General features: G+C 44.4%; 1 protein-coding gene across 3 annotated transcripts in view; it reads left to right on the top strand.

The window, feature by feature from the left end:
* Positions 1-3,315: 3,315 nt before the first annotated feature.
* ADNP (activity dependent neuroprotector homeobox) overlaps positions 3,316-10,231 on the top strand; it is a 41,682-nt gene continuing 34,766 nt past the window's right edge. Inside the window, exons 1-2 of one of the 3 annotated variants that reach the window (XM_023184159.3) lie at positions 3,316-3,703; positions 5,743-5,917. The gene's annotated coding sequence lies outside the window, so the exon portion shown is untranslated. The remainder of the gene's footprint in view (positions 3,704-5,742; positions 5,918-10,231) is intronic. The other 2 variants (XM_023184161.2, XM_023184160.3) reach the window with 2 other exon arrangements.

Raw genomic sequence — 10,231 nt, 5'->3', positions numbered from 1 at the left:
CAGCAGTTGATTACATAGCCGTTTCTTTTCTCTTTTGAGCAATAACCTCTATCAGTAAGGAAAAATATTAATGACACTGAGGCAGAAACTTTAGCTGCTACAGTAATTATTAAACATCTTACTGAATTATATAACAATTTTTTTCTCTAAAGACTTGTTTTCATATTACTTAAAGACCCTCAGCAAAGCTCACATCCCTACTAATTTGAAAAATCTCTGCCTTAGATTTTTCATTTCTTCTCTCCATTTAGAAAAGTGTTCTGCCAGTTAAAATTTAGGCTAAGCTATCCAATAAAGCCAGGGCAAATATTACGTTTACCCACTTTCTCTAAAGTAGGTATTTCAGAAGAGATCAGTTAATTTCTCACTGTAGCATAGGTTATGGTCATGTAGTATCTTTTAAAATTTGAGTAAGAGCATGCTTTGAGCAAGTAAGTTTAAGTTGACTTTCTTCTTGAAATAAAAGTAAGAGGTGTCTCTAAATTACTTATTGAACAATATTCCTAATTACTAGATTTTCCTGGCTTATTTTGGCTGCTGAAGAAATTGAGGCCAGGCACAGTGGTCCATGTCTGTAATCCCAGCACTTTGGGAGGCCAAGGCAAGAGGACGGCTTGAGCACAGGCGTTTGAGACCAGCCTAGGGAACATAGGGAGATCCCGTCTCTACAAAAGTATAAAAAAATAAGCTGGGTGTGGTGGCACTCACCTGTGGTCCCAGCTACTTGGGAGGCTGAGGTGGGAGGCTCACTTGAGTCTGGGAGGTCAAGGCTGCAGTGAGCTCTATGATCATGCCTGGACAACAGAGTGAGACCCTGTCTTTTTTAAAAGAAAAAAAAAATTGAAAGTCTGATTTTTCATTTGCATTTCTGACAGATTCTACCAGAAATGAATCCCAGACTATAAAACCTGTGGTGTCATTTTGAACATTAAAACCACCCCTTCCCACACTTCTATAGTTGAACCCATAGTACACATTCCAATAAGGACCACTCTTGTTGTGTTTCCCTTATGTCCAGAACTGTCCAGCTGGCCAGTGAGGAACCTGCCTTCCTTGGGGAAGAGACTTCTCTCATTCATAACAAGAAAATTCATCAGTGCTTGATGTGAAATTAGTTTTAAGCTAAGATAATAGAAATGTAATATTCTCAGGTTTTTTGGAGAGGTTAGAATTCATTTTTTCTTAACCTAAACTCAAAGTTGAGTTCTCAGTGTCAAGTATGTGGAGCAGAAATTAAGTAACAACCTTAGAGAACCTACTATAGAGATAGTACTGCCTTCTCAGATACTAAGTAGATAATGTTTGCCCTTTAAATCTTTTCAGTTATTCCCACAATCATTATCACAACACTGTCACTCTTGGAATTTATCATAGAGTATTTGAGCAGTGAAGACTCAAAGCATTTGGAAGTCATTTAGAAAAGAATCTGGAATATTTAGATGCATTTTTGTAGTAAATCTGGTGCTTAAACACTGTAAAATTAAATATTTACATCTGAATTCAGCATCCCATTTTGCTTTGTAAATGAGGCCAAAGATGAAATCCAGATGTTTTCCCTTTGTATTTGTATTATCACTATATGGAATCTACGTATATCTAAGGAAAACTAAACTTAAACTTACTTTATTTCATTAGTTTTTGTCTGTCTTCTGCAGTGTGTAATTAGATTCTTTATCTTTAGTTCTCTGAATCAAATGCTTTGCCCCAACTCCTTTTTCCACGACTTTTTTCAGCTGTTTTCCCTTGAAGTACTGACTTGGTTTTTAAAGATACATTTTATCACAATTGCAGAAATGTGTTGTATAAAAGTTTGTTAAACAGGGCTAACTGAAGTCTTAGGCGTTGAACAGCTATGTGTAACCACAATTTATACTAGCAGCGAACTCAGATTATTTTCGGATGTTAACTATGGCCTGAAACTATGTTAACTTGAAATGTAAAGAAACAGCAAAGGACAGGTGTATTTACATAAAAATCAACATATTAAGGAAACAGGCTTGGTTAATTCTTCACTATTGACATCTATTATTTGTCAATACATTTAACCAACCAATGATACTTTAAATCATAATGATACTTTAACCAACCTTTTAAGGTTGGTTCAAACGTGTTGAGGAGATAATGTATTGGTTGGGATTGAACTAAATTTACAAGGGAACCATGTGCTGTTTTATGCTACCCAGATTGCGGGAGGACCAAAAGCTATGTCCCTGGGACTACAGTGTGTTGTTTTAAGGATCGTGCAGAGAGCCAATGCGCCTGTTGGCAACGTCACTTCTCATCCTGAAGTTTCACCAATTGGGTGGCCTCAAGGCACTAGGATTCCTTTTTTTTTTTTTTTTTTTTTTTAAATTCAGGTCAAAGAGAAGAGTCCATCCTGTGACTGGGAAGAATGTCAATTCACAGGGTAACGGCGGACCTTAATAAAATCTCGGCCCCTCTGCACCGAATACCCCACTAGGAAGGGCTAAGGCATCCATGGGGTTGTGTCTCATCTCAAGTCGCTGTGTGAAGCACGAGGCCCTCACACCTCATTAAGGAAGGAGGCGTCAGGGGCGACCGGCCAGGTGTCCCGGCGCCTTCCCGCCGCTTCTCAGCCGTGGAAGCGCGGGCATCTGAGCACGTGGAGCCGCCCCAGGCCGCCCCGCACACCCCTCCCGCCAGATGTAGTCCAGGCCCAGCTGGGCCCGCGCAGGGATCCCCAGCACGGCCACCTGACTGAGTGCTGGGCGTGCTGCGGCCCGCTGCTTCTGCCTCCGCCGCCGGCGCTGCGGCCAGAGGAAGGCGCCCGCCAAGCACACGGGCCCCGGGAGCGCACTGCGGCCATTATCCGCGGCGCCTCCTAGTGGGTCAATGGCAAATCCGCCTGGTTCTCGCGAGAGCTCCCCCCTTCAGTGGGGATTATATAATTTCCCTCAGGCGGGGGTGGGGGTGATGAGAGCACCCTCCCTCAGGAAAAGTTAGGTGCAAACACAGGTGGGAGTGAGAGGAACCCCCCCCGGGGAAAAAGGGGTTAGGGGTGCTGTCTCCACTGCCCCCCCTACTTAGCTGGACAATGAGTCCTCTTATGCTAATGAGGCACTTACGTCACTTCCGCTCTTTCTCGGCCGCCATTTTGGCTAGGGCAGGTTCGGGGACTCGGTCCGAGGCGCTTGTATTGTCTGCTGAGGGGAGACGCGGGATCAGCCCCCTCCCCGCCCGTTGCCGCCGCCGCCTCCGCCGGCCCGGTCTCCCCTCCGCCGCCCGCCGGGATCCATGAGCTGAACTCCCGCCCCCCCGGCCGCCGCCATCTTGTGCCCCCTCCCCCTCCCGCAGGCAGCGCTAAGGGGGATTTTGGCGTCTTCTCAGACACAGCTCCCTCTCTCGGTCCCCGCTGCTGAGGAGCGAGAGGAGCGCGGCTGCCGCCGCCCGCGCCGGTGAAGCCGCCTCTCCCACACCCTCCGTCTCCTCCCTCCGCCCCTCCTTTGTCTGCACCGCTCGACGACGCCGCCGCCGCCCGCCGCTCTGCTGCGCCCGCCGCGCCCCCCGGCAGCACCCGCGGCCGCGGCGCGAGCCGGAGTCCGCCGAGCCGGAGCGCGACGAGGCCCCGGGCGCGCCCTCCCCGCTGTCGCCACCGCTGTGCCGCCGCCATCCGCCCGCCGCCGCCGCCGCTGTCCGGCCCCCGAGCACGCCGGCCCTGCGCGCGCCTCGAGGCCGAGTCAAGGTAAGCCCGGTGCCGCCGCGCGCGGACCCGCGGCCCTGCCCTGCCTCTCGACCCCGGCCCGCGCGGCCACCAGCCCAGCCCGGCCCCGGGCGCGGGCGCATTGTTGTTCGCATCGCCGCCCTCCAGCCACACACACGCTCCTTTGCACACCCCGGCGCGGACCGGTCGCCCGTCCCGGCACGGACCGCTACCCGACTCTGCTCTGGAGGTCCAGGCGCCTCCTCCTGCAGCCCGACCCCCTTCTCCGTTCCGTGAGCCCACCGAGGCCAGCAGCCTGCCTGGCCGCCGGGAGCTTTTGCAGCTAAGGGCATCTCCCCCACCCCGCCCCCAGCCAGAACCGAGCTTCTCCCATCCCTGGAACTAATCCTGTCCGCCCCCCACCCCCAAAAGGAGCCCCCCCCACGCACACCCCCATGCCTGTAACGAGCCTTCTGCCAGGTCTGCCCACCCTTACCTGGGGGAGGGGGGACGGGGTTGGGGGGGGGCGGGGAGCATGCATGGCATGGAGTGAAAGTCTTTGCCTCCCCTGTACAATCCTTCCTCCCCAACCTGCCAGCTTCCCTCCTATCCTGACCACAGTTCACCACCATCCCTTTTCCCCAGTCTCAGCTGCCTGGTCAGCACCTCTTTCGAACATTCTGAGCCCCAACTTTGCAGTATGATGGTAGAAAATGGAAACCCAGAGAGCTGCAAAAAGATCTTCTTTTAATGTAATGAATGGGGAGTAGTTTTTGTGAACACCCTCGTATTCACCTCTTCTTTCCTCTGGGCGGCCTGCCTGCCTTCCCCTCCCCCCCAACCTTGATCCCTGTCTGCTGGAAAAGGCGCGATTGCTTCTCTTCCTCTTCTGCCCAAGACCAAGACTGTAGGTCTGATATCCTTTTTAGCCACACACACACCCCCCACACACACCCACGAGTCTTCTTAATCTTCTTGCATTTACCAATTTCTCTGGACACTTCTTGCCATAACCCCATTTCACAGACAAAGGCTTAGGAGGGAAAAAGAACCAAACTGTTTCAGTGTTTGCCATGTTAATGATGTCCATCCCCACACACCCAGTTCCCATCCCTGATGCTTCTTGTGCCTGTATCTTGAACCTTCAGAATGGAAAAAAAAAAAAATCTCTTGGATAGCTTGATACAGTTTCTTTAGAAATCTGCATTGTTGCTTCTGGTTTATGGCCATGGAGAAAATACCAGCCCCCACCCAAAATGCACCGCAGCCAAGTCGGCTAAAGGCGATGAGTGTTGGAGTCAGTAGGGGGCGCATTCTCTGCACTGGGTAAGGCTGCAGAGGGGGGAAGGGCCCCCGAGCTAGAACAGGATGTGCTTCACAGCGCCTTCTACAGACCATGGGAAAATGGGCCCAGCAAGACACACTCGCACTTAGTTGGTGAGCTGACAGCAACATGGCGAAGGATTAAGTGAGTCAAGAGCAGTGATTTTACTTCTTTTAAAGAGCCCACCCTGCATTTCAGAAGTTTTCTCCTTTTACTTTTTCAAAACTGTTGGCCCCTAGTCCACATTTGTTCTTGACGAATCACCTTGGCACATCCTTGGTTCGGATTCCCTTCCTCTGGAATTCTTCCACCTCAAGTTTTGAATGTGTCACCATATCTTTCCTAAGTCTGGTGGTAAAGGAGAAGGTTTGAAACCTGAAAGTAACAGGTTTGGGGGCATTGCTGGTTAACTCCCTTCTTCATAGGCCAAATCTTTCCAATTCTTTGAGAATTAAAAATCATTCTTGAGAGATGTTGGATTTTTGTGGGGTAGTAATAGTTATAAGTGTGTAGATGGGTGTCATGATTTGCAAAGCCTTGTTGGTAAACATCAAGCCCATGTTAGGTTCTTCATTGTCGAACTCAAGTGTTGATTGTAAAAATTTCGTTTCCCTCCAAATTTGGACTTGTAATTGCCATTCATTATCCCAGCAGCCAACCACCTTTACAAAAATGTTGATACCAGTCTTCTGTGAGCACCCACCTTCCTAGGGTGTGTTGATTTCTATAGATTTTACTCCTCTTGTTATTTCCATAGGTGTGAGATGCACAGTGCGAAACCTAGGCCCCAGCTTTTACACCATGATGCGCAGGGTTGTACTTTTTGTACTGAACTGATAGGTGGCCTAGTGGTTATGCCCTGTACTACCATTTTGAGGATCTGGACTCCGTTTCCTGCCTTGCTCTTTGGACCACATTGTCAATTCACACCGGTGGGTATATTCATTTTGGAGGGTGGGAACTGCAGCAACAGGGAAGCCAGAGACTTCCTCCTCCTTGGTCACCACCAAAACCAACACTTCCAAAATTTCAGCCTAGCCACATTCCTCAAGGAACCGGTTAGAGCTGGTTGCAGTAGTGGGTTCTGAACACTTATTAACATCAGAAATGACTTACAGCTTTTTAAAGAAATTTTTACAGATGCTAATATTGTAATCATTTGCATTCTACACCCTTGTGTATAAAGTATAAGTATTCAGTTACTATTATTTTGATAACCCTATCTCTAGAGTTGCTAAGCTTCTAAAAGCCTTAAATGTCTGATGAAAACCTGCTTTTCCGTGAACCTGTTCTTACTACCAAAGATTGACAGTGGTTGATGTTTCTGGGTACCTTTAAGACTTTGTTACAAGTATGTTACATAAATACACAAGATAAGTTTATGGGGAATGGAATGGGTGTATTCTTTGATACCTAGTTAACCAGTTGGTGCTTAACAGGAGAATTTTTCATTGGAGAATTGCTACCAAGTAACATTTTGGTGAGTGAAAAGGAGGCCCTTTGGTACAAGTATTTGACTAGAGACATTGCTTCTACAATTTCTTAGTCATTGTGAAAAAAACATATTTAAATGGAATTATTTTAATTTTTAAATACTGTATAGTATTTGTAGACAGGTATAGTTTTGATCTTTATTTGGTGTTTTATATGCAGTTATTTAAGTTCTGAAAATGAGCATATAATTTGAAGGCAGCTTATTTGAGGGAATGTTTGAAATGAAGATTGTCGAGGGGCTTTTGTTTGATTTGGCAAATGAGATACAGTGTTGAATGAGGTCCTAAGTGGTAACAGCTATTTTCCCTTAAAGGAAAACTTGCTGTGAGCTCTTAGAAAGCATGTATTGTACAGTTTCAAAGGTTTCTTGGTTTTAACACTCAAAAAATAAGGTGAGGCCAGGCAAGGTGGCTCACGCCTATAATCCCAAAACTTTGGGAGGCTGAGGCAGGAGGATCGCTTGAGGCCAGGAGTTCAAGACCAGCCTGGGCAACATAATGAGACCCCGTCTCTACCAAAAAAAAAGTGAAATAATTGGGCTTGAAGACTGGAATTTTTATAGTAGGTAAACTATATACTTCATTAAAGTATAGTAAAAGACTCAATTAACTAGAGTGTGGGGAATGGGTATTCTGTTTAACTGAACTTTAAGCAGAAATTCCTTCTTTATCTTGGCCTTTGTTGAAAAATTTCCTGAGACTAGCTTATCAGGAGCTGCTATATATTGAAACTAACCTCTTTGATTTTGGTTCTTATAGTCCCTATATAGAAAATATAGGAGATTGGGCTGAAAATCTGTTAATCATCCCTGGCCCTTCCAACCTTGGAAGTCGTCGTAGATTTTAGACATGCCTGCTGTGAATTTGCTTTGCTTTGCTTTGCTTAAGTTTATCTTTTTCTCCTTATGCCAGAGTGCAGGAAGAGTTTTAATACTATTTATATTAAAATAAGAACTTCACAATGTTGAACAGATTGTTTTGGTACCACTTGCAGGTAACCAACCAGTAGACTTTTATCAGACGAAAATGGCTTATTATTTATATTTGATTATTAAAAGCATAGGTATATAAAGCATACTGTGAAGTTGTTGCTTTCCTTGTAACTACTTACAAGTTTTGAAAGTATTAAAAAGTTAGTACTTTTTAATAAAAGTACTAAAACTAAAATACTCAGCAGTATATTGGTTGAATAAGATGATACTGGCTACAAATTTTATTTTGAAAATTGCAACTTAAGGAAGATAGAGCTGTTTTGTAAAGGAGAAAGTAGGGGTTGATGCTTCATAGGGTAAAAAAAAGAAAAACTTCAGCGTTTGTGCTGCTTTTGAGAATCATATATAAGTAACAAAATTGCATAAATTGTAATAGACCTCGGCCAGTTGATTTCATAATTGGGGTGTGTGTGTGTTTGTATGTACACATACACATAAAATACATGTGGGTTTTCTAGAGCTGGAAATGATTGTCATATTATTAAATACAGATGAAAAGTTCAAGTATCAGGTGTAGTTTGGGAGAAAGTACACCTAGTTTTGAGATGTAGTTTGGGGACAATACATCTAAGTGTAATAAAAAACGTACCAGAATTAAACTTTCTATACATATTTTTTCCAAGTAACCTATTTAAATCTTAGTGAAATAAAGATTTTAAAAATGATATAAAAGAAAAAAATTGAAGTTTTTATTTTACAACATTAGAAGCATTATTGTGGTTTACACCAAAGTACCCATGACTGTTGTGTTAATAAGCTACTTGTTCAACCTGGAGTTCCAAAGGACTTTTACTTTAAATGAGTGTCATAAAGTCTGTTACGTCTTACATAAGGTAAAATACTTTCAATGGGAGTTTAACCTTCATTCTCTTGCCTGAGAAGCAGGTACATTAAGAGAAACGTTGCTCCCCTATGTGTAAATAATTTAATTATAGTTAGATTCACAGAGCTTGACTTGTTATTAGCATCGGATAAACTTAAAGTTTTTCGTCTCCTAGTTTTTGTGTTTTTTGTTTGTTTGAGACAGAGTCTTGCTCTGTCTCCCAGGCTGGAGTACAGTGGCGCAATGTCAGCTCACTGCAACTTCTGCTTCCTGAGTTCAAGCGATTCTCCTGCCTCAGCCTCCTGAGTGGCTGGGATTACAGGTGCCTGCCACAACACTCGGTTAATTTTTGTATTTTTAGTAGAGATGGGGTTTCGCCATGTTGGCCAGGCTGGTCTTGAACTCCTGACCTCAGGTGATCCACCTCGCCTGCCTTGACGTCCCCAAGTGCTAGGATTACAGGCGTGAGCCACCGTGCCCAGCCCCTCTCCTAGCTTTGTAAGAGCTTGTGATATTAACTGTGGATCAGATGTCATAGTTTGCTCATGTACATTACTGTCAGTTTGGAAACTCGGTGTTTGAAACTGATATAAACCAAAGCCCCATGCTAATTAATTGATATTTTGAATGTAAAAGCTGTTTCTTGTTTTTACATTGGCACTTTCCACTTTGACTCTTGAGATACTGTATTAGATAAACCATCCATGCTTTGCCCATCATAGGTGGCCATTGTGACTTCATGGTTGTTTGTTTGATCCTGTTAATTAGAAAGTGAGGAGAGAATGATTATGTTCTTTCATCCTCTCAGTGTCTTAGTACTCCTTACACCTGCGTTACGTTATGACCTACCTTTACCATCTGCCAGTTTGGGGTCATCTTAAGTCAGAATTCATATTCTGCTTCACTGGAGTGACAAGGCTCTCCTCACGTATTATCATGCTTCTCAAGTTGGTATATGTAAGCCAACTTGATTATGTAGAGAGAGAGAGAGAGAGTGTGTGTGTGTGTGTGTGTGTAGGAAATCACAGATAAAATTTGAGCCAACTATGGAAAGTGACAGTTTTGATTGCAGGGCACACGTTTTTATTCTAGTCAATAAAAAATGCAAAATTCATCTTACTGTTTTAGTCCTGGGTCCTCTCATCTCTGTGTATTAATTCAGTCCTCTGCCTTTAGGAGTTCCCTGAGATTCACTCACAAGCTTTGGTATTATTGATCCCTACCTTGGTTCCAAGACAGCCAGCTAGAGAAATCCTGGAACCCCTCAAGAATTTCAATAGTGTTCTAGAAATAAAGATTTAGAAAATAAGAGGAAAGTATAGACAACGTTGGATAGAGTTTACAAAGGGAAGGCTGCTCTGAATATATGCCACAGTTTTAGATTTCAGTTAAAGATTTAATTTAAATACATACACATCTAAAAGAGTCGTGCATTATTTGACCAGCTGTTAGAATTAAAAATGAATCTGTATATCCTAATACCCTCTTCAGTAGGGTATAGATTTGTAATTGAGTCACTTAGCTGTGGGTTGTGTTTATATGTCACTTCTCATGTGACTGTGATGGCTTTAATAAGGATGTGCTGTTTAAGTGTAAAGGCCCCCTGACTGGCCTTTATGGATGATAGTATTGTGATGGCTTGCCCGTTTTATTTTCTAAGCACTTTATAAACTATTCCCAATTCTGTCAGGACCATCCTTGTTTCACAAGTAGGGAAATCAAGACACTACCACATACAATGATGAAATGAGCCACAGAATGTGTCTGGGCTGGTTCCCAAGCCTGTGCTTGGAACACAAGCCTTTATGGTGCTCTTGTAAGCTGTTTGGCTCATGGGGGCTTACATGAATGCTTCCCATTTCATAGTGAGGTTTTATGCTTCCACGTGAGCTTACACCCAAGGATCCCAATGGTGTCTACATTTAAAGAAGCTAGCCA

This window comes from Piliocolobus tephrosceles, chromosome 20, assembly GCF_002776525.5.
Source record: "Piliocolobus tephrosceles isolate RC106 chromosome 20, ASM277652v3, whole genome shotgun sequence".
In the NCBI taxonomy this organism is placed as follows: domain Eukaryota; kingdom Metazoa; phylum Chordata; class Mammalia; order Primates; family Cercopithecidae; genus Piliocolobus; species Piliocolobus tephrosceles.
The sequence above is the reverse complement of the archived record's forward strand: the minus strand, read 5'-3'. Positions and strand labels throughout refer to the sequence as shown.